General features: G+C 43.8%; 1 pseudogene; it reads right to left on the bottom strand.

Moving 5' to 3' along the window:
* Positions 1-241: 241 nt before the first annotated feature.
* Positions 242-2,022, bottom strand: LOC100583814 (annotated as a pseudogene).
* Positions 2,023-25,593: the final 23,571 nt, after the last annotated feature.

Here is a 25,593-nt window from a genome sequence, read left to right as displayed (position 1 = left end):
TACATACACACACATATACATACATACATATAATTTTTTAAAATAAAATACCTCAAGTTATATTGATAACTTCTCATTTAAATCAAAGTTTTTTAACATCTCTTCTGAATTACATCTATGTTTCTTTTCTGCCATGCTGGGAACCCCAGTTCTCTAAAACACAAAAGATAATATAGTTAGAATATCTCATAATTTTCTTGGATGCAACAGTTTAATGATATTAATACAAACACCTCCAACATTAAGGGGGTGCTAACCTGGGAAGAATTGGTGTTATCACCGACAGAAGAGGCACCCTGGATGTTTTGACGTGGTTCACATGAAAGATGCCAACAGCAACAGCTTTGCCACCCAGCCTTCCAACATTTTTGTCATTGGCAAGGGCAGCAAACCATGGATTCCTCTTCCCCGAGGAAAAGGTGTCCGCCTCACTATTGCTAAAGGGAGGGACAAGAGACTGTGGCCAAACAGAGCAGTGGGTGAAACGGTCCCTGGGTGACATGTTAGATCTTTGTACATAATTAAAAATAACATGGCATGATTAATTTTTTTTAAAGGCTTTAACTGAAAACAGTTAAAAATGTTTTTGCATATGACTGCTCCTGTCTCCCCCTATTTTTTTAAAGCTGTGCTAAATTTACAGTGTCAGAACATATAGCCAACACACAGCCATTACAAGCCATACTCTTTCTTTTTTCCTCTCATTTAGTCCAAGGTCTATAAGTAACTTATTCTGTTTTCTATCTAGTCTTTTGGGTTGTCTGAAGATTCTTTTTTCTTGTAGATTCCTCAAGAAAGGTTCACGGAAGCACTATTTTCTGAGTTCCTGCAGACTGATAATAGTAATCTTTATACTTAAAAATCAGTTTTCCTGGATATGACATCTTTGCCCCCCATTTTATTTCCCTGAGTAACTTAAATATATTTCTCCACTTTTTCTGGCATAAAATATTGCTGTGAAAAAAATCTGAAAATAATTTAATTGACTTTCTCTTCTAAGTCATTTGCTCATCTTGCTGCAATAAGCAAATGATTTTTTTTCTTTCTAGTTCAATTATTTGACCAGAATATGTCTAAGTGTTGATCATTTTGAGTTATCCATGCTGGATCAGTATTCTCCAGTACATGGTGAGCTCTTTCTTTTTTTTTTTTCATTAATCATTCCATGTTATTTTTAATTACATGCAAAGATCTAGCATGTTACCCAGAGACCACTTCACCATTGCTCTGTTTTACCCACCGTTTCACCCACCATTTCACCCACCACCAGTCTCTTGTCTCTCACTTCAGCAATGGTGAGGCGGATACCCTTTCCTTGGGGAAGAGAAATCCATGGTCTGTTGCCCTTGCCAGTAACAAAAATGTTGGAAAGCCAAGTGGCAAAGCTGTTGCCATTGGCATCTTTCACATGAACCACATCAAAAGATCCATGGTGCTTCTTTCGGTTGGTGATCACACCAATTCTTCCCAGATTAGCATCTCCAATCACCATACACGGGTTACCAGTGTCAAACTTGATGAAATCAGTGATCTTGCCAGTCTCCAAATCAATCTAAACGGTGTCATTCACCTTGACGAGGGAATCAGGGTAGTGGATGGTGTGAGCATCGTGGAACCAGGTGAGGGATTCCTTTTGTGCCCACAAAGATTTTTCTTACTTTGCACAACTTGTACTTGGCCTCCTCCAGTGTAATACAATGTATGGCAGAGCGACTGTTGATGCCACAGATGAGACAGAAATTCTCTCCCATCTTGTCAATGCTGATGACATCCATGAATCCAGCAGGGTAGGTTATATCAGTTTGGACCTTGCCATCCATCTTAATGAATTGCTGCATGCAAATCTTTACTTTGTCTCCTGTCAGGACATACTTAAATCTGTTCCTTAGGAAAATATTAGGGGAGACACTCTCTCAGCTTGTAGGGACTGGTGGATGGACAAGGAGCAAACACACCAGTCAATTCATCCAGCATCCAATGCTGTGGAGCTGCTACCCACTTCAGATGCTTCCTAAGACCACAAGCCACAACTGTATTAGGCACGGAAAGAGCATGGTGCACTCTTTCAACATGCAATTCTAAATATTTTTCATTTCAGGAAACTTTTCTGAAAGTATAGTTTTCAGTCTTTGTTTTCTATCCTTGCCTTGGTTTTCTTCTTCAGGGACTCTTATTACGTAGGTGTTGGATCTTCTTTGCCTATCTGCAAAACATTTGTAACTTCTTCTAGAATTTCATCTCTTTCCTCCTTTATTTTTCACATTTTACTCCTTTCAACTATTTTAAAGACATTATCTGTTGTTCTATTTGCATGTATATTCCTCCTAGTTTAGTCTTTATTTCTGAAATTTTTTTTCTTCTATTTTTAGGGGTTTTTCTCAGTTCCATAAGCTTTCCTGCTAGTCTAATTCTGACTTATGTTGTTCTTGCATGTCTTATATAATTTTCTCAGTGTCTTTTACCTTATTTTGAATGAGAAGATTACAGTGTTGATTTGGTTTGCAAGCTTGTCTTTCTACGTGTTTTCTCTGTCTGAAAAAAATGTTATTCTGCTCTTTAATCTCTTTTTAAAAATAATAATTTGGTATGGGATTTGACCTCAATTGCTTGCTCATTTTTATGTAAAATTAATTTTCCTGAAATTTTAGAAGGAGGAGTGCCTCCAGGTAGCTTTTCTAATTTCACAGAACCCCCACTTCACTTATGCTGTCTCCTCCAAAATTTGGAGGTTTGCTTTTTGAGATGTGCTGACTCTGTGCCCCTCCAGCTTTTTCATCTGGACCTTCTCCTTCCTTCATCTTTATTGGTCCCACTCTGCTCAATTCAATTTCTATTCCCAGCAGTTGCTTCTCAGTGTGGGACCCTATCCTGAAACGGACAATTTCAGAGCATCCATGGGAGTCTCCTCCAGCCCCTTGAGACCTTACCCCAGGCAGCTTGTGCTCGCCCATGATAAGAGAGGACAAAACCCCTCCCGATTTCAGTGACTGTTCCCAAATTGGTCCACTGCACTTTCCAGTTAACACCTGTTTGCTCTTTGAGGATGCTCCTATTCTCTAGTCTGTCAAATACCCCATTAGTTCCCTCTGCATTCTTCCACATAGACACTGATACTCTAAAGGTCTTGTGGCTGTTGTTGGTTTGTCTTTGCCATTTGTGTTTTGAGGTTTCTGGGGATATCTTGTAATTAGTTTTGTTGTAAATGTCATCCATGTGTTTTTGGTTGGCCACTAGTGCTCTATTTTATTTACAAATTAGTAAAAAGTAGAAAGCTCTGCCACCATCTTCCCAGAATTCCTTATTTTTATTTTTAATTTAATATGATCATGCAAACAGCTAATAAGAACACTAGATAACAGGATGAACACTTAGCATTGTGTTACAATTGCTTACAGTATTCAGTACAGTAACAGGCTGTACAGATTTGTAGCCTAGGAGAATAGACTAAACCATATAGCCTAAGTATGTAGTAGGCTGTACCACCCAGGTTAGTGTAAGTATGCTCTATGATGTTCACCCAATGACAAAATTTATGGTACCATAAATTTATGCATTTATGGTATCAACACAAGAAGTTGGAGTGAATCTAAAATCCCCAGGTATTATAATAGGTATCTAAAAACTGTTCTGACAATTTTATAAAAAACTCAATGTGTGTTTTTTCATGCATTTAATTTCTAGATTGGCTTCAGTGTCCCTGTGAGAGGCTCACATTTATCTTTCCTTTATGCCTTAACTCCATTGCCTGTGTAATGAGGATAATATTTTTAATATTAGAAAGATACAATTTTTATTCCCTTGTAGTCATATTCCACCAAATAGGTAAAGCCGAGATTCGGAGTACCAGGCAAGGAATCAGTCACAGCCAAGAACAGATGGATCCCTATTCAGCTTTCCATCTCAAAACTGGCTTTTTGGGAAGCCACGACAAGACCAACGCCCTGAAGGCTGAGTTTTCTTGAAAAAGAAAGGCCCCTCCCATCTACAATCCCAAAGTTCCTCTATAAATATTTATAATCCAAGCTGGGAGGACTTACCCTAGAGAAGACTACTTCTTGAGACAGAGAAGACTCAACCTGTGACACAAGTGACATTTCCACTGGATAAGAAAGAAAAAGTTCTTGGCACTAGGGATATAAGAGAAATTCAGAAGGGATCCATCTTGATCCAGGTTCACATGAATGCACAGCCTGTGGCAGGTGTTCATCTATGATCACAGCTGGCAGATGTGCAGGCAGGTTGGCCACCACCTCAGATGCATGTGGCTCAATCCTATAGAACCACCCAAGGAACATGATGAAATGTGTCTTGGAACCACGTCACCACCACCACAGGGAAGAAAGGGGTGGCGTTTACCCATCAGCCTCCATGAGTTAAGGGTTTCCCTAGGGGTATTACCTCCCCTACATTTCCAGGTTGCACATTTGTGAGTGCCAAATGGGGACACATGGGAATCCCATGTCCCAGCATCAGAGATTCCAAGGCAGGAATCAGGAGGCTGCAGGGAGGTACTGACAGGTTTCACCTGTGCAGTATTCGTCTCTGCTACAACAATGTCTAAAAGAAGAGTTGAGTACACAGGCAGTGCCCAATATAGGACCCAGTGAAGTTCTTATAATAGAGAAAGTAAATATTTTAATCAGATGTTCTACCTTTCATTAAAATGTGATTGTGATGGTCAATATTGAGAGTCAACTTGATTGGATTGAAAGATGCAAAGTATTGTTCCTGGGTGTGTCTATGAGGGTGTCGCCAAAGGAGATGAACATTTTTGTCAGTGGACTGGGAAAGGCAGACACACCCCCCATCTGGGTGGGCACAATCTAATCAGCTGCCAGCATGGCCAGAATAAAAAGCAGGTGGAAGAACATGGAAAGACTAGACTGGCTGAGTCTTCTGGCCTCCATCTTTCTCCCGTGCTGGATGCTTCCTGCCCTCGAACATCAGACTCCAAGTTCTTCAGCTTCTGGTCTCTTGGACCGTCGACCACAGATTGAAGGCTGCACTGCTGGCTTCCCTACTTTTGAGGTTTGGCGCTGGGACTGGCTTCCTTGCTCCTCAGCTTGCAGACGGCCTATTGTGGGACCTCATTTTGTGATCATGTGAGTCAATACTCCTTAATAACTCTCGTTTATATACACATCTATCCTATTAGTTCTGTCCCTCTAGAGAACCCTAATATAGTGATTAATCACTTTCTGCAAGAAGTGAAGGTATGTACAGAGTCTGACACCAGATTTTCATTCATTACACACGCAACAAAGAACACATAAAGTCCTATAGACTTTATACATTTTCTTTATAAATTATCCAGTCTCAGGCATGCCTTTAACAGCAGCATGAAAAAGGACTAATACAGTTATCTTTTGGTAACTGCACACTTAAGGTGTTAATTTCATCCTTCAATTGAGAGTCTGGGGTCTTTGGCTTGGTTCATCATTGCTCTAAGTCATCACTGGGCTTGGGGTCAGGAGGCTCATGCCAGGCTCTAAATGTCAAGTACTTACTGGGTACTGGACAGCGCTCTATGTCCTCGATGTGCTTAATTCATTTAATGCCCCTGTCAACCCTATGAGGTAGGTACAATTACTATCTCCATTGTCCAGATGAGGAAATTGGGTAAGTTAAACAACATTAAGCAGCTTACTCAGGTCCCACAGCTAAAGTGGTGTCTTTATTTCCAGCACTTAAAATGTTTCTTGGCCATTCTTGCTCTTAAGGCTGAATGACATATCTGCCATAACATTTTGTGCTTCTCTTTAATGCTGTCTTCTTTCCTCCCTAAACTTCCCATGGTTTCTAACATTCCCCTTTCCACAACAGACCCTGACTCCTATCTGAGAAATTAGAGCCACTAAACAAAAATAACTACTGTTCTTGCTAATTTGGCCAAGGATGCGTCCCATTGCCTCATGCAAAGGGTGGTTCCTTCCAGGTCCGTGGAGGGGCTGGGCTGGTATTGGGTGCTCACGGCCACTCCTGAGCTCTCACCAAATGTAGAGCATGGTGCTCTGCACCAGGTGCTCTGGGAGCTTGGGAAGAAACCATAAACACATGAACACACAGATAATACCAGCCCACAAATGAGCACGCCAGCAGAGTTCAGGAAGGGAGAAAGCACTGAACTGAATGGGAGGGCTTTCTAGATAATATTTGGACAGATGGAAAAGAGAGGAGACGGCATTTCCAGCAGGGAGACCAACTTCAGAAGAGGCACAGAAGTGGGAATGCAACTGCAATTGCTGTTCTGATTCTAGGCTTGGTGGGAAAAAAAAATGCTGGCATAGACTGCCACTAGCGCTAGGAAAAATACGCAACAGTGTACACCATCAATCAGCAAAGTGTGGCCTTCATGTTGCTTTTTTCTTGAATATAGTTTTTTCTTTAACTACCATGTCTATTCATTTTCAGTCTTCTGTGACTGCCATTAAATAAGACCTAAGAGAGGCATTGTTTTGGACTGAACCCCAACAGAGGCCCCAACCAGACCAAACCAAAATGGAGTCACTTGTGCTAAGTGCCACATCATCAAACTGAAACTTTAAGGAAGCAGGATAATTCCCAAATAGACCAGTTTTCCCCGAAGAACAGGAGATTTGCAGCAACCAATCAGAAAGGGGAGTTAACTCTGCCCTTTAACTCTGCTTTAACCCTTACAAGGAAAGTAACCTTAAAGTAACCCTGTCTTGGCCGGGTGCGGTGGCTCACACCTATAATCCCAGCACTTTGGGAGGCCAAGGCAGGCAGAATGAGGTCAGGAGATCGAGACCATCCTGGCTAACACAGTGAAGCCTTGTCTCTATTAAAAATACAAAATATTAGCTAGGCGTGGCGGCAAGTGCCTGTAATCCCAGCTACTCAGCGCAATCCCAGCTACTCAGGAAGCTGAGGCAGGAGAATGGCATGAACCGAGGAGGCAGAGCTTGCAGTGAGCCGAGATCGCACCACTGCACTCCAGCCCGGGTGACAGAGTGAGATTCTGTCTCAAAAAAAAAAAAGTTACCCTGTCTTTTTTTTTTTTTTTGAAACAGAATCTCGTTCTGTCACCCGGGCTGGAGTGCAGTGGTGCAGTCTCCTCTCACTGCAACCTCCGCCTCCCGGGTTTAAGTGATTCTCCTGCCTCAGCTTCCCAAGTAACTGGGACTACAGGCTCACGCCACCACATCCAGCTAATTTTTTTGTTTTTAGTAGAGACAAGGTTTCGTCATGTTAGCCAGATTGGTCTCAAACCCCTGACCTCAAGTGATCCACCCAGCTCGGCCTCCCAAAGTGCTGGGATTACAGGTGTGAGCCACTATGCCTGGCCCCTGTCTTCTTTTTTGTATTAAGCTGTGCCCTTGTTCCTGCTCAAGCTACTTTATAAAAATAAATTGTCCTGCCACACCTAATGCAGCACCTTTCTATTTTTAAATGGGATGCTGCCCAATTCATGAATTGATAGTAAAAGCCAATTAGATCATTAAAATCAATTTAATAAAGTTTTTTATTGACACTGCTTTCCCATTACTACAGGAGAGCTGAGTGAGAGACCATATGGCCCCCGAAGTCTATCTAGCCTTACAGGAAAGGCTTGCCGGCCCCTGGTCTAGAATATCAACCTTCCAAAAGAAAAGCTGCCAAAGCCAACCAGTTGACACTATGGGTGTAATATACTCACAACCATTTATCCGAAATTTAAATGAAATTCAAGATACCCAAGCTAATTGCATTCTCAAAAAAAAGTATCAAAGAAGATAAACTGTAAAAAAAAACCTGATACTACAGATTCAAATGTAGCTGCTTTCCATATTTCAAAAGATTCTGGAGCACACTCTAATCTGGACAGATTCTATAGATAGGGACTGAGACGCCCAAAGGAGTTGGGATTTTAATAAGCAAATTCTCTCCTTCATTCATAGCAATAAACACAAAAATGTTCAAAGATCATCTGTATTGTATTTGTTAAGAATATGTTAAATAAAAGAAAATATACACAATCCATTAATGTGAAATAACTTGAAAAAAAATTCAGTTAAAGAATTGGTTTTATAAGGATAAAGATCACCAAGTTAAAATGCATTAATTCCAAAATCATTTTACCAAAAGTATCACTGAGCAAGATGGTTCCCCATCTCCCAAAATGATAATTTAAAGGAGAATGTGGATGTCCACGTATGCTTAGATATTTACAGGAACGGGGGAAAGACATGGTGGACACACAGATCAGAGGCATGGTAGGAAAAGCCCAGCATTGAAAGACACAGGCCTTGGCCGGGCACAGTGGCTCATACCTGTAATCCCAGCATTTGGGGAGGCCGAGGCAGGCAGATCACCTGGGTCAGGAGTTTGAGATCAACCTGGCCAACATGGTGAAATCCCATCTCTTCTTAAAATACATAAATTAGCTGGGCATGGTGGCATGAGCCTCTAATCCCAGCTACTCAGGAGGCTGAGGCAGGAGAATTGCTTGAACTGTAGAGATCGTAGTGAGCTGAGACCACACTACTGCACTCCAGCCTGGGCAACAGAGAGAGACTCCACCTCAAAAAAAAAAAAGAAAAGAAAAAGAAAAAGAAAGGCACAGCCTTAGTCATAACTCTGCAAGGAATGAGTCATGTGTCCAAACACAAGACACTTACCCACCCTGGGATTCCCCTGCTCCAATGAAGGAATCCTGCTAGATTATCTCTAGGGGCTTTTTCCATTTTGAGATTCATAAAAACTAACAGAACATAAGAGTCTGTTTTTGAGCTAGGGAAAATTGATTAATTTAATGAATGTAAACAAATAGAATCCTTTCGAAGCTTTCTGATATCTTGTGTTTACAGTATTTAAATAGACTTTGTATACTTGAAAGAATATGATTACTTCATGTAAGACCTAATACTATCTAGGCTTCTAAGAACTTTAATGTGTTGGACGTCTCAGATCAGAAAGAAAACTGTAGAGAACAAGCAAGGAATAAACACAGAAATCCCCTGAGAAGAGTAACGCGGTTAAGAAACAGCCTGTGGCCTTGAGCAGCTGTGTGATCACCCACTAACAGTGCTCACTTTAAGAGTGTGGCACAGAAACGAGGGGACCGCACACATCAACACACCCTTCTAGCGCTCATCAACAGCAGTAACGAAGGCCGCCCTCCAGGGAGAATTAGAATGAGATTTGGGAAATGGCATCAGGCACATAAGAAAAGAACAGGAAACATGTTCAAGAACAGCTCAATGTTGCCAAAAGAGCAAAGATCATAAAAGGGGGGTGGATAGTGGAGAGGGAAGACTGTTTCCTGACTTTCTCCTGACAGAGGAAAACATTCTGGGGGCATAGATCCTGGGGAGTAATAGGAACAAAAACACCCGGGGCTAATGAGTATGCGAGGAAGGCGATGGACGCCATGGATGTTCAACCAGAAAGCTGGGAGCATGTTCCCACGTGGCCACGAAGCAGGGCCGGGAATCAGACCCCTCCAGGGGCTGTCAGAGAGAGCGATCAGGCTCGGAGATGTGGATAGGGATGCTACTCAAGCAGCCGAACACAAAGGAGCGGGTGCAGGAGATCACCCAGAGATGAAGGTGAAGGGTGGGGCCTAGCTGCCTTGAGGGAGGGGAGGTTGAGGCTCCAGTGAGCTGTGATTGTGCCATTGTACTCCAGCCTGGGCAACAGAGCAAGACCCTGTCTCACACACATACACACACACACACATACAAAACCAATAATACTATATTCATTTTCACCAACAAAAATATGTGCTCCCTTTGATGTGTGAACAAGGTACGCCAGCCTCCTGCCTCAGGGCAGCCTGAGGGAGTTGGCTAAGGGGTGTTCAGTCACAGAGGCAATGTACCCTGAGCCAAGCACATCCTCCCAGCCAGACACCCACCACCCATGGGACTGTGTCTCTCAATGACGGTTACCACCCCACTGGGAAGAAAATCACCAAACTGTTCTATGAGCCTTGGGACAGGGTAGAATCCTCATCCATGTAAATCAAAAGTTTTAAAACATCCCTTCACTGTAATGTACACATATGGAACCCAGATATATGATTTAAGAAAATCGTTTTGTAAGAAAATATAATTTCTTCATGATTAAATACAATGCCATCTAGTTACTCCTTCCTAAAGCTTTGATTGCAAAGAGTAGATTCAGATGTTTCACCATTACATTCAGAAACCAGGAGTGAATTAAGACAGGCAATCACAGAATTGAAGGGCTTCAGAGGTAAAAAGAGCCTTAGCTACATGGTCGAACAGCCAGCTCTAACCAGGAAAACATCCACCCAGGGCTTTATAGAAATATGTGTGTTGGGGCCATGCCCAGACCTTGGGGACCGACACACCAAGGACAGGGCCCAGGCATGTACACATTTATGAAACTGCCTAGATGGCTCTGCCAGGTACCAGACACCCCCAGGAAACCACGCCTCCTCTGTCCTCATATCCTTCCATGCACAGGGGCTAAACACTGGCTCAGAGAATTTGTGCAATGCACCAGGTAGGCCTGGCAGAAGAGACACTGAAAGCCAGGCTGACACTTGTTCTGGGTATTTTTACAACCTGCTTTATTGTTTCATTTGCTCATTTATTCTTTCAACAGCAATGTGTCAGGATCTTCTATGTCCTAATGATAGCAATATTTATTGAGTGCTTACAATCTGCCTGGCGCGGTTACCACTTTACAGGGGTTATCTCATTTAATCCTCATATTACCAGAAAGCGGTCCCGATCCAGAGCTCGAGAGAGGGTTCTCAGATCTTGCCTAAGCAAGAATTCAGGGTGGGTCCATAGAGTAAAGTGAAAGCAAGTTTATTAAGAAAGTAAAGGAATAAAGAATGGCTACTCCATAGACAGAGCAGCCCCGAGGGCTGCTTGTTGCCCATTTTTATGGTTATTTCTTGATTATATGCTAAATAAAGGGTGGATTATTCATGCCTTCCCTTTTTAGGCCATATAGGGTAACTTCCTGACGTTGCCATGGCATTTGTAAACTGACATGGTGCTGGAGGTAGTGCAGCAGTGAGGACGACCAGACGTCACTCTCATCACCATCTTGGTTTTAGCTGGCTTCTTTACTGTAACCTGTTTTATCAGCAAGGTCTTTATGACCTGTATTTTGTGCAGACCTCCTATCTCATCCTGTGACTTAGAATGCCTTAACTGTCTGGGAATGCACCCTGGTAAGTCTCAGCCTCATTTTACTCAGCTGCTATTCAAGATGGAGTTGCTCTGGTTCAAACGCCCCTGACACGACAGTGTTATGAGATAGGTACTTTTAATATCCCCACTTTACAGATGAAGAAGAAAGCACAGAGACATTAGGCAGTATGCTAAGGATGAACCACCCAGCGGGTTCATCTTCCCAGATAGAGCTGATTTATCAAACAGGGGAATTGCTACAGAGAAAGAGTTTAATTCATGCAGCGCTGGCTGAATGGGAGTCCCGAGTTTTATTATTACTCAAACCAGCCTACCTGAAAATTCAGAGGGTAGGGTTTTCCAACTTTGGCAGGCAAGGGAAAGGGCACTGCTGATTGGCTGGGGATGCAATTAGAGGGGTGTGGAAAATGTGTACTGAGTCTGCTTCTGGGTGGGGCCATAGGACTGGTTGGTTGGTCTAGGTCAGAAGTGCAAAAATCTCAAAAAGCCAGTCTTAGGTTCTACAACAGTGATGTTATCTGTAGGAGTAATTGGGGAAGTTGCTATCTTGTGACCTCTGGAATAATGGCTGGTCATCGTTTATGTCTACACCTTAGCAGATCTTGGATTCCTCTCATCCTCCTAACCTGGTGGGCTTTACAGAGGTAGTTTAGTTTTCAGGAAGGGCTATTGCTATTAAATTATAAACTAAATTTATCCCAAAGTTAGCTTGACCCAAGCCCAGGAATTGCCTAAGGGCAGTTTGGAGGCTGAAGGCAAGATACGGGTTGGTTAGATCAGATCTCTTTCACTGTCATAATTTCCTCACTGTTATCATTTTTGCAAAGGCAGTTTCAAACACACAGCTAGTAAGTGGTGGTGCTCAAATACAACTCCAGAACCTGGGCTCCCTCCTAACTGCTAGGATCAACTGCCTCTCAGGTGCTCTGTTTCCAGGTATCACATTTGTTAAGAGGCGTAGAGAGGAGAGATGGGTGAGCAGTATTACAACCCGACCATCAGTAGGGCAGAGGTGGTCACCCAGGGGCCATCAGAAGATAGAGGGGTGTTCTTGCCCCAGAGCTTGGGCCAGTAAGCTGAGTCTGGAATGACAGGAAGTAGGAGGGGATGAGGGTGAGGGAGGAGTCTGGGCAGCAGAAATCACAGAAGAATACCATTGGGAATACCACAGTAGTGTAACAGATCCAAATTTCAGTGCCTACACTCAGGTAGCAAGACATACCATTTCCTCTTTTCTTTGAGATCTTAATGTCTATTAGGATCCCCCATTCCTTTGGGTGTCAGAAACAGTTTAATTCAGAGGCAGGGTCCACCTTTGCCCTCAGACCATGTCCTCAACTGGGGGCTCCATGGAGCCATGGTACAAATCTATCCTTACTCATCATCGATCCACAATGTTCCTACTGAAGCTGCCCACACAGGGTCCTTGACCAAGAGGTCTGTGGTTTTTCCCGTCAGAATACCTACTTGCCTTAGTGAACTCTAGCCCTCCTGTCCTTCTCTAGCAAGAGTCCTCACTCTCTCTTCCTTCACTGACACGCTTTTCCAAAGATTCTCATCACCAGGTCTCCATGTCTTCACCTCTCAGCCTTCATTCACTACTCAATACATGGTCAGAAGGATTCTGTTCCCACAACCCATCCACATCGTTCCGCTAAGATCACCTATGGGTACCATGTTGCTAAATCCAGCAGTAGCTCTTCTCTTCGTCTTGGCTGACTTCTCATTCACATTCCATGATAGCAGTCTCCTGCGTTCCCTGCTACTACTTTAACCACACCTGAGCATAACCTTGATTTTTCTCATATTGTCTTGATTTTACCTCCAGCCTCCCCCAGCACCAAATGTTTAATCCATCAACACGTTCTATCAATTCTATTGTCAACAAATATAGGTCAAGTCCATGGACTTCTCTTCGGTGCCATTGTTAATACCCTGACATAAGCTCCTTTTCTCTCTCACCTGGATTCATGAAACAGCCTCTTTACTTGGTCTCTCTGCTTCTACGAAATGCAGTCCCCACAAAGCAGTCACAGTGATCTTCACACACACCACACACCACACACACACACACACACACACACATCTGATTATGGCCAGGTGCGGTGGGGTATGCCTGTAATCCCGGCACTTTGGGAGTCCAAGGCAGGTGGATAACTTGAGCCCAGGATTTCAAGACCAGCCTGGGCAACATGGTGAAACCCTATCTCTACAAAAAAAACACAAAAATGAGCCAGGCATGGTGGCACGCACCTGTAGTCTCAGCTACTTGGAAGGCTGAGGAGGGAGGATTGCTTGAGCCCAGGAAGTCAAGGCTGCAGTGAGCCGTGATTGCACCACTGCACTCCAGCCTGGGTGACAGAGCAAGATTCTGTCTTTAAAAAAGAAGAAAGAAAGAAAGAAGAAAGAAAGAAAGAAAGAAAGAAAGAAAGAAAGAAAGAAAGAAAGAAAGAAAAGAGTCAGTATAACGTTTCATCACACTTGAATACTTTACTGTACAGTTCCTACAAAAAAGGTCATTCTCATATAAAACCACAGGACAAATATCAAAGACAGAAAATTAACACTGATATATTATTCCCATTAAATCCTTAGACCTCATTCAAGCTTTGTCCAGTAATATCCCTTGTAACAAATAACTTCAGAATTACCTGTTGTACCAGGCTGTCATGTCTCTTTAGCCTCTTGCAACTCAGATCAGTTCCTTAGTCTTCCTTTGACATCCATGAAGATTACAGGCAAAGCCAAGGAAGGAGGATCCCTTGAGCCCCGGAATTCAAAATCAGCCTGGGCAACACAGCTAGACCTCATCTCTTCAAGTAATAATAAAAAATTAGGTTGGGTACAGTGGCTCACATCTGTAATCCCAATACTTTGGGAGGCCGAGGTGGGTGGATCACCTGAGGTCAGGAGTTCGGGACCAGCCTGGCCAACATGGTGAAACCCAGTCTCTACTAAAAATACAAAAAATTAGCTGGGCATGTTGGCACACGCCTGTAATCCCACCTACTCGGGAGGCTGAGGCAGGAAGATCTCTTTAACCCAGGAGGCAGAGGTTGCAGTGAGCTGAGATTGTGCCATTGCACTCCAGCCTGGGTGACAGAGCAAGACTCTGTCTCAAAAAAAAATTAGCTGGGTGTGGTGACATGCACCTGCGGTCCCAGTTACTCAGGAGGCTAAGGTGGGAGAATCACTGGAGCCCTGGCAGTTGAGGCTGCAGTGAGCTGAGACTGCACCCCTGCACTCCAGCCTAGACAACAGAGCAAGACCCTATCTCAAAAAAAAAAAAAAAAAAAAAAAAGATTACAGGCAAGTTAAACTGTAGGCTGTCCATCAATTTGGGTTTGGCTTTTTAGATTCAGGTGATGCATCCTTGGCATACAGTTATTTCATTGCATCTTATTAAGTAATACATAATTTCGGTTTGCCCCTTTGCTGATGATGTTCAGTTTGGTCACTTGATTAAGGGGTGGGGCGGGGGGAGGTCTTCTGGACTTCTGTACTGTAAAGAGACTTTTTCCCTTTATAATTATTGAGTATTTTGTGTGGATGTACTTTAAGACTATGTAAACAATCCTGTTCCTCATCAAACTTTCAGTTCATTCATTCATTCACTTATTCATTTAACCACCGTGATCCATGGATTTCTATCTTTTTCAGTCCATTATTCTCATTAATCTAATGCTTCAATTGTCCCACTTTGGGCCAATGGAAACCATTTCAAGACGGCTTCTGTGTCTTTTTTATTTGTCTCCATCCTTCTTGGATCACACACTTACCTTCTGGAATATGATGTTCTAGGTTCCTCAGGTTCATCTTGTACTTTCCTAGCCCAGTTATCCTTCTTTTTAAACATGATTTTTTTTTTAAGAGACAGGGATCTGCTCTGTTGCCCAGGTTGAAGTGCAGTGGCACAATCACAGCTCATGGCAGCCTCACACTCCTGGACTCAAGCGAGCCTCCCACCTCAGCCTCCTGAGTAGCCAGGACTACAGGCGTGAACCACTACCTGGCTAATTATTTTTTTAAAAAACTATGTAGCTATGTTGCACAGGCCGGTCTTGAACTCCTGGCCTCAAGCAATCCTTCCCCTTTGGCCTCCCAAAATGTGGGGATTAGGGATTACAGGTGGAAGCCACCATGCCCATGCCCAGCCCCCAGCCATCCTTCTGCCACTCATATTTTGACACATCGTGCCAGGTGGCACTTCCACTCTCACATTCACTCTGTCCAGGATCTGACCCTGCCCCTCGCATACCGGGCCACCCACCATGTATGATGCCCCGTTAACCCTGGTAGAACTCCAACACCCCATGCCAGGCAGAGCTCCTAGGTGGAAGCCTGCCTCGCCTTGCTTGAAATTTTTTTTTTTTTTTTTAGGTAGATTCTCGCTCTGTCACCCAGGCTGGAATGCAATGGCACAATCTTGGCTCACTGCAACCTCCACCTCCCAGGCTCAAGTGATTCTCCCACTTCAGCCTCCCGAGTACCTGGGACTATGGGTGCCCGCCACCACTCCCAGCTAATTTTTGTATTTTTAGTAAAGACGGGGTTTCGCCGTGTTGGCCAGGCTGGTCTTGAACTCCTGACCTCAAGTGATCCACCTGCCTCAGCCTCCCAAAGTGCTGCGATTACAGGCATGAGCCACTGCGCCCGACCTCTTGCTTGAATTCTGATACCCGCTGCATGGATGTTTTCACCTGGTCAGGCTCTGACGCCTCACATAGGGCTGCCCTCTTATGCGGAGCACTTCTTTACTTCACTCGTGATCAGACACCCCACACTGGGCTGTCATCCTACACAAATGCTTTCCACACTCCAATGCTCCGATACTCCAAACTGGGCCAGCCATCAGCAGGGAGGCCTTCTTGTCCGACTCAGGTTCCAATGCTCTGCATCAGCCACCAAACCTCACCCTGGCTATCTCTGACACCCCAGGCTAGGCCATCCCCACCCCTCCCATGTGGATACCCTCCTCACCTGCTTCAAGATGGTGGGGCTTCCCTGCTGCTCTGTGTGGATGTCCACCTTGCTTGGTCCCACCTAATGACTTTTAAATGGATTTGTTCAAGAAGAGAAAGAAACAGAAGAAGTGGGGAAAGAGAAAGAAATAAGGAAGGCTTTTATTTTAGAATCAAGGGATGCACGTGCAGGTTTGTTACAAGTCTTCCGTGATGCTACGGTTTGGGGTATGAATGGTCCCGTCATCCAGGTAGTAAGTATAGTACCCAATAGGTAGTTTCTCAGCCCTTGCCTCCCCACCTCTCTCCCCTCTCTAGTAGTTTGCATTGTCTATTTTTCCCATCTTTATGTCCATGTGTACCAAATGCTTAGCTCCCACTTATAAGCGAGAACATGTAGTATTTGGTTTTCTCTTTCTTTGTCAGTTGGCTTAGGATAATGTCCTCCAGCTGCCTCCATGTTGCTGCAAAGGTCATGATATCATCATTTTTTTTTATGCTGCATGGTATTCCATGGTGTATATGTACCGCATTTTCTTTTTTTTTTTTTTTGTTTTGAGACAGAGTCTCGCTCTGTCGCCCAGGCTGGAGTGCAATGGCATGATCTTGGCTCACTGCAAGCTCCGCCTCCCGGGTTCACACCATTCTCCCGCCTCAGCCTCCTAAGCAGCTGGGACTACAGGCGCCCGCCACCACGCCCGGCTAATTTTTTTTGTTTTGTTTTGTATTTTTAGTAGAGACAGGGTTTCACCATGTTAGCCAGGATGGTCTCAATCTCCTGACCTCGTGATCCACCCGCCTCAGCCTCCCAAAGTGCTGGGATTACAGGCGTGAGCCACCGCATTTTCTTTATCCAGCCCACCACTGATGGGCACTGGAAAAGCTCATTCTCTCGTCCACCCATTCTAATCAGACTTTTGTCCCATCCTTCCACCGAAACTGCTCCCAGCAAGTTAACCATGAGCTCCACAATGGTTGATTCTCACAGCTCACTCAACAGAGCTCTTCCTCCTTCTGGGTATGCCTGGTTCACTTGGGTTTGAGGATAGACATTCTCCTGGTTTCCTTCCTGCCTCGTGGAAATGCCGAAGTAGAGAAGCCACCTGCCCATGAACCTAAGACACTAAAATCCTGAAGTGTGTGGACTGCATTTCTGAATTAAAGGCTACCAAAAATGTCACTGTCATGACATACCCACTCCAGATATATCAGATATATACAAAGCAGTTAGACAGGAACAAAATTAAGGGGATAATTATTCATTACAAAACTACTACCTTCACCAGAGGCCAAGGTTAAAATAATAATCTAAACACTAATCTTGTTCTTAGTTTTAATTAATTTTCTCTAAGATGCTCATCACCATTTAGAAACCTGCACAAATGAATGCTAATTCATTTCACTGAAGTGAAAGAGAAAGGGGCTTTTTTGTTTTAAATGCTTTTCTGATTTTTTTTTTTAATTAACACTCCTAACCTATTCCATGTTTAAAGTCTTCTCTGCCAAGGCTCAAGTTAGGTTTCCCAATGGAACAAGAATACAGCTCCTGGGAATTAGGACAAAATGGCTTGTTAAATGAACGAAGACAGAGGCTGAAATACAAATATTTTGTGAAGTGTTCATATTTTATCAGCCAAAGTGAGCTATAGCAAATCATCACATGTCTAAAAAATGTAGAGATTACTGGAAGCTGCTCGTTTTACATCGAGTCGACCTTCTGTTGCTTTAATGACCTGATCTGAAATAACCTGGCAGGCTCAGCATCACCCCCGGGGTCCATGTCAGCAAAGGGACCCACTGTGTCCATCACTGGCATGACGCACGTGCCTGGCTGACACTCACCAGCAGGGGGCACTGCGCAGGGGGCCTTTCTGTAGGCAAAACCACTCAAAAGCTGAAGATTGAGAAACGTGTATTCGGGAGACTGAAAAATGTGTGTCACTGTCACCATCTCAGACAAACTCATTGCCACACAACTGACAGGACATCTTCATGTGTGTCTTCATAACAATATCCACTGTAGGGTGTTCTGAAGCCCAGAGCCTATCCCAGAATTACAAATAAAATAGCATCGTAGTGAAGCCGCAAATACCAAGTCTATCTGAAACCCTTTCAGTGAGCATGATTTTTATTTCATTTTATATTTTGAGATACGGTCTCTCTCGGTCACTCAGCTGGGAGTGCAGTGGCACAATGATAGCTCACTGCAGACTTGAACTCCTGGGACTCAAGTGATCCTCCCACCTCAGCCTCCTCAGTAGCTAGGACTATGGCATGCACCACCATGCTCAGCTGAATTTTTTTTTATTTTTTGTAGAGACAGGTTCTCACTCTGTTGCCTAGGCTGGTCTGGAACTCCTGGCCTCAAGCAATCCTCCCATCTCGACCTCCCAAAGTGCTGGGATTACAGGCATGAGTCACTGCTCCCGGTCAACATCTACATTTTATATTTGGGGAAAGTGAGGCCCATAAATTACGTATTTGGTGATATATGACAGACAAAATAAGACTTTTAATTGCATTTAATATTTAAAAGACTATAATGGCTGACCCATAAAACAGGATTTTATCAATGATTTCCTCTCTAGTGAATCATCCCTATCAGCACAAATTTTTCCCATGTTAAAAAAAAAAAGTTTTGGCTAGGTGCAGTGGCTCACACCTGTAATCCCAGCAGTTTGGGAGGCCAAGGTGAGGGGATCACCTGAGGCCAAGACTTGAAGACTTATCTGAACAACATAATGAGACTCCTGTCTCTACCAAAAAAAAAAATTAGCTGGACATGGTGGCATGCACCTGTAGTCCCGGCTACTTGGGAGGCTAAAGGGGGAGGACCACTTGAGCCCAGGAGTTTGAGGCTGCAATGAGCTGTGATTGCACCACATCACTGCACTCCCTGTCTCCAAAAAAAAAAAAAAAGTTTTGGCCTTTCTTTCCCCTCTCATTACTGCCCCATTTCTCTCTTTCCCTTTATAGGGAAGTTGTGTGGTAAACACACTCTAATATGAGTATTCACATCCTTGAATAAACTCCTCCCCTTGAAGGAGGACATAGTTTGCTTAAGTGTGAGCAAAGCTGTGACTTGCTTCTAACCAACTGTATACAGCAAAATCAATAGGATGTCACTCCCAAGATTACTTTACATACTATTAAGACTCCATCTTGCTATCAAACTCACTCTAACACTCTCTCTCAAGATAGTTCTGAAGAAATAAGCAGCCAGGATAGGAGGCCAATCTGTCAAGAAGCTAGGCTGGGCGCGGTGGCTCACACCTGTAATCCCAGCACTTTGGGAGGCTGAGGCGGGCGGATCACGAGGTCAGGAGATTGAGACCACGGTGAAACCCGGTCTCTCCTAAAAATACAAAAAATTAGCCAGGCGTGGTGGCGGGCACCTGTAGTCCCAGCTACTCGGAGAGGCTGAGGCAGGAGAATGGCGTGAACCCGGGGGGCGGACCTTGCAGTGAGCCGAGATCATGCCATTGCACTCCAGCCTGGGTGACAGAGCAAGACTCCATCTCAAAAAAAAAAAAAAAAAAAAAAGAAGCTAAAGACAACCTCTAAGAGCTGAAAGCCACCAAGAAGCCAGGACCCTAAGTCCCACAACCACAAGGAAATGAGTTCTATCACCAACCTGAGTGAGCTTGAAAGCACCTTCTTCCCCAGTTGAGCCTCCAGATTAGAACACAGTCAAGCCAATCCCTTGATGGCAGCCCTGTGAGACCCTAAGAAGAGGACCCAGTTAATCTATGCCCAAACTCTTCTGAGATAATAAATGCATGTTTTCTTTTAAGTCACTAAGTTTGTGGTAATTTTTTATGCAGCTGTGTTCAGGGATTTCCCAACACCACTCTCAGATTCAGTGATCACTAGAAGGACTTGCAGAATTCAGCAGAGCCATTACACTCACGGCTACAGTTTATCACAGTGAGCAGGTACAGATTAAAACCATCAATGAAAAAAGATGCATAGGGAAGAGTCAGGAGAGACTAGGCATCCATTTCCAGTTGTTCTCTCACTGTGGAGTCATGTAGACAGCACTTAATTCTCCCAGCAATGATGAATGACAGCTCCCACAGAGTATTACCAAACAGGGAAACTCACTGAAGCCTTTCTGTCCAGGGCTTTTATTGAAGGTTGGTTACCTAGGCATGGCTGACTGCCTGCATGGCTGACTCGAGTCTCCAGCACCTCCAGAGACTGAGATCATACTGGGTAGTACAAGGCCCCTGCCATCAATCACATTGTTAACATGAACTATCTTACATAGCCAAAGGCCTCAGATAAACAAAGACACTCTTAAGGAGATTCCAGGAGATTAGAGGCTGTCTCCCAGTAGCCAGGCAAGGACCAAACCTTTCTTTGGAATGTGGAAGAATCAGACTACCTAAACCTGCTGAATCCTTTATAGCACAGCAGAAATAGATAACTAGTAAAGATTTTGGTACCTAAAAGTAGGGTGCTGCTGTGGAAGTGGCTTTGGAATAAGGTAGTGGGCGGAGGCTGGGAGAATTGTGATGAGCATCATAGAAAAAGTATAAATTGCTTTAAACAAGCCATTAATAGAAATCTGGACTTGGAGAATGCTACCAGTGATGGCTCAGAAGGAAGTGAGGACCATGTTATTAGAAAATGAAGGAAGGAAAGGCTGGGTGCAGTGGCTCAGACTGTAATCCCAGTACTTTGGGAGGCCAAGGCAGGTGGATCACTTGAGGTCAGGAGTTCGAGACCAGCCTGGGCAAAATGATGAAACCTCATCTCTACCAAAAAAAAAAGAAGAAGAAAAAAGAAAAAAAATACAAAAATTAGCTAGGCATGGTGGCGGGCGCCTGTAATCCCAGCTACTCAGGAGGCTGAGCCAAAAGAATCATATGAACCTGGGAGGCAGAGGTTGCAGTGAGCCAAGATCATGGCACTGCACTCCAGCCTGAGTGACAGAGTGAGACTCTGTCAGGAAAGAAAAAGAGAGAAGAAGAAAGAAGAAGAAAGAAAGAAAAAAAAAAAAAAAAAAAAAAAAAAAAAAAGAAAGAGGAAGACAGAGAGAGAGGGAGAGAGTGAGAGAGGGAGAGAGGGAGGGAGGGAGGGAGGGAGGAAGGAAAGGAAAGGAAAGGAAAGGAAAGGAAAGGAAAGGAAGGAAAGAAGGAAGGAAGAGAGAGAGGAAGGAAGGAACAGGGACAGTAAATAAAGTAGAAATCAGGAGACATTCATGGGACTGGGGCCAATCAGACATCAACATGGTGGATTAGCATCCAAGATGGAGTAATATTTGTCTCCACAGGAAGAGATGTGAATCACTGAGGATTAGACTGTGATAGACAGACTGTAAGATCATCCTCAATAATCCCCAAATTCTAATATTAATGCACTTTTAGAATCCCCTTCCCTTGAGTATGGGCAGGATCCGTAACTTGCCTTAACCAACAGAACAGGACAAAGGTGATGTGACATCATTCCCAGTACCATGTTACATTATACTATGGTACCATGTTACGTTAAATAAGATTCCATCTTGCTGGCGGACTCACCCTTGGAACTCTCTCCCTTGCTAGCCATGAGGAAACAGATGACTATATTAGAGAATCGTTAAGTTTCAAGAAACTGCAGGTGTCTTCTATTGGCTGAGGATGCCTCACAGTGTCCAGATGTTTAGTCAAACTTTGTTCTGGTTGTTTCTATGAAGTTGTTTTTGTGTGAGATTAACGTTTAAATCAGTGGACTTTGAGCAAAGCGGATTGCCCTCCATAATGTGAGTGGGCCTCATCCAATCAATTGAAGGCCTAAATAGAACAAAAATACTGACCTCCCCCAAGCAAGAAGGAATTCTGCAGCAGATGCCTTGACTTGAATTGCAATGTTAGCTCCCTCTAGGGCAGGGGTGTCCAATCTTTTGGCTTCCCTGGGACACATTGGAAGAAGAACAATTGTCTTGGGCCACATATAAAATACACGAATGCTAATGACAACTGATGAGCCAACAATAAAAATCACAAAAAAAACTCATAATGTTTTAAGAAAGTTTATGCATTTGTATTGGGCCTCATTCGAAGCCAAACTGGGTCACATGCCCCATGGGCTGTGGATTGGACAAGCTTGCTCTAGGGTCACTGTCCTGATGACCTTTGGATCTGAACTACAGCAGTAGCTCTTCTCTGGGTCTCCATGCTGCTGGCCCGCCTTGCAATTTTAGGACTTGTCAGCCTCTGTAATCATGTGAGCTAATTCCTTAAAATAAATTTATCTCTCTCTCTCTCTCTTCTCTCTATATATATATATATATATATACACACACACACACACACAAATATATACATATAGACACATATACACACACACACAAATATATATACACACATACACACACACACGCATCCTATTGATTCTGTTTCTCTGGAGAACCCTGAGTAATAGAGTAAGGGAACAATGAATTGAATGACTGTGAATTTCCCATCAGGTACCATAGAGGCCAGAAGGCAGTGGAAAAACATTTCTAAATTGCTGAAAAAGGCCGGGGATAGTGGCTCACGCCTGTAATCCCAGCAATTTGGGAGGCCAAGGTGGGCAGATCACTTGAGGCCAGTAGTTTGAGACTGGCCTGGGCAACATGGCAAAACCCCATCTCTACTAAAACTACATAAATTAACCAGGCACAGTGGTACATGCCTGTAATCCCAGCTACTCAGGAGGCTGAGGCACGAGAATTGCTTGAACTCAGGAGGCGGAGGTTGCAGTGAGCTGAGATCGTGCCATTGCACTCCAGCCTGGGCAACAGAGTGAGACTCTATCTCAAAAAAAAAAAAAAAGTGCTGAAAGAAAAGAACTGTTAACATAAAATTTCATATCCAAAGAAAATGCCCTTCACAAATGAAGGTACAATAAAAACATTCTCGGCTGGGCGCGGTGGCTCACATCTGTAATCCCAGCACTTTGGGAGGCCAAGGCAGGCGGATCACGAGGTCAGGAGATCGAGACCATCCTGGCCAACACGGTGAAACCCCGTCTCTACTAAAAATACAAAAAATTAGCCAGGCACAGTGGCGGGCGCCTGTAGTCCCAGCTACTGGGGAGGCTGAGGCAGGAGAATGGCATGAACCCGGGAGGCGGAGCTTGCAGTGAGCTAAGATAGTGCCACTGCACTCCAGCCTGGGCAAAAGAGCAAGACCCTGTCTCAAAAAAAAAACCCACATTCTCAGATGAAGGAAAATGAAGAGAATCTGTCATCAGCAAACCTGCTCCAAAGAAATGCTGAAATAAATTCTGGCAGAAGGGAAATCAAAGCAGTGGGTAACTTGGAGCTTGAGGAATGAGGAAGAGCAACATAAATGGAAAATATCTGGATAAATATAGTAGGTTATTTTTCTCCTTTAAGTTTGAAAAAAATATGTGTGGTGGCTGGAAGCAAAAATTATAACATCATCTGGTGGGGTTTTAAAATTGTATGTAGATACAATGCACATGGAAACTACAACATAAATAGGGCAAGGGGTCTTATCTGGAAATAAGGTTTCTCTGTCCTCCACACTGAATTGGTAGAAGGTGATATCAGTGAAAACGGCAGAGTGAGAACATCCAAAGAGCCTCTCCTCCATAGAAGCGGTGAGAACATTGGTGAAATTTTTTTTTTTTTTAGACAGAGTCTCGGTCTGTGGCTCAGGCTGGAGTACAGTGGCGTGATCTTGGCTCACTGCAAGCTCCGCCTCCCGGGTTCACGCCGTTCTCCTGCCTCAGCCTCCCGAGTAGATGGGACTACAGGCGCCCGCCACCACGCCCGGCTAATTTTTTTGTATTTTTAGTAGAGACGGGGTTTCACCGTGGTCTCGATCTCCTGACCTCGTGATCTGCCCGCCTCAGCCTCCCAAAGTGCTGGGATCACAGGCATGAGCCACCGTGCCCAGCTCATGGGTGAAATTTTTTAGAATCTACTTTTTCAGGACTGTGGAGACTTGCCGAGCATTTATTTTAGAAAAATGGCTGAATCTCAGAACAGTGAGTTTTGTGGTGATTTAATTTGCCCTATTCTCATCCCCCTGCCCTCACTCCATGGTAACCTTGAAAACCAGCAGATTGCTATCGTGGTGAAAACCAGCACACTGGCAGTCACTGGAGGGGGCAAATGGAATTGGAGCTCCTTTAAAGTCCCCTTCTCAGATAATTTTCATTATTTGACCTATCTCATGGCTCCTTAAAAGACCCCAGTCATAGGCTATCTTTATTCGACTTGACTCAGATCCCAGGACAAATAGTCCTCTTGCTATGTTGCCAGGCTGGTCTCGAACTCACAGGCTCAAGTGATTCTCCTGCCTCAGCCTCCCAAAGTGCTGGAATTACAGGCATGAGCCACCATGCCTGGCCAGAATTTGCGTCTTGAACTGGTTTAGATAGTGATCAAATGCCTTTGCTATCTACTGAGATGATCAAATGGTTTTGCTCCTTTAGTGTGTCTATATGATGAAGTACACTGATTGGTTTTCAAATGGTAAACTAACTTCGTGTTCCTGGTATGAATTCTACTTGATCAGATGCATTGGATTAAAGGCTCTTTTTTCCCTTGCACTTCTTGTACTCCATTAAGCCTCATTTCTTCTATTTCTGATTCACTTTTTCCACCCACATAATTGAGACACATCAAAATTAAGTGAGTTATGCAAAGTACAGTGAACATGATAAAGTATTTTGGGGATTAAACTCACGCTTTACAAAAAGAAATAATTTAGGTAAATAATACAAGGATTATATGTTATCATATTTTATAAGATACTGATAATTTCTTAAAGATATTTGAGAACAACACCCTTTACTGTCACAGCCAAATAAGTGGCACTTGACAAGTAAACTGAGATATTTGAAGCAGACTGTGACTACAGCACCCCACAAAATACAAAACTATGACCAACATTCACTCTAAAGCTATTTCTGGGCCAGACGTGGTGGCTCACCCCTATAATCCCAGCACTTTGGGAGGCCAAGGTGGGTGGATCACTTGAGGTCAGAAGTTCAAGACCAGCCTGGTCAACATGGTAAAACCCATCTCCACTAAAAATACAAAAATTAGCCAGGCATGGTGGCGTGCACCTGTAATCTCAGCTATTTGGAAGACTGAGGCAGGAGAATAGCTTGAATCCAGGAGGCGGAGGTGGCAGTGATCCGAGATCATGCCACTGCACTCCAGCCTGGGTGACTCCAGGAAGGAAGGAAAGAAGGAAGGAAAGAAGGGAGGGAGGGAGGGAGGTAGGGAGGGGAGGGGAAGAAAAAGAAAGAAAGAGAGAGAGAGAGAGAGAAAGAAAGAAAGAAAGAAAGAAAGAAAGAAAGAAAGAAAGAAAGAAAGAAAGAAAGGAGGAGGAGAGGAAGGAGGGAGGGGGGAGAGAGAGAGAGAGAAAGAAAGAAAGAAAGAAAGAAAGAAAGAAAGAAAGAAAAGAAAGAAAGAAGAAAGAAAGAAAGAAAGAGAAAAAGAGAGAAAGAAGACAGAGAGAGAGGGAGGGAAGGAGGAGAAGGGAAGGGAGGGG

This window comes from Nomascus leucogenys, chromosome 10, assembly GCF_006542625.1.
Source record: "Nomascus leucogenys isolate Asia chromosome 10, Asia_NLE_v1, whole genome shotgun sequence".
Lineage (NCBI taxonomy): Eukaryota > Metazoa > Chordata > Mammalia > Primates > Hylobatidae > Nomascus > Nomascus leucogenys.
Note: the sequence above shows the minus strand (reverse complement) of the source record. Positions and strands in the feature narration are given on the sequence as shown.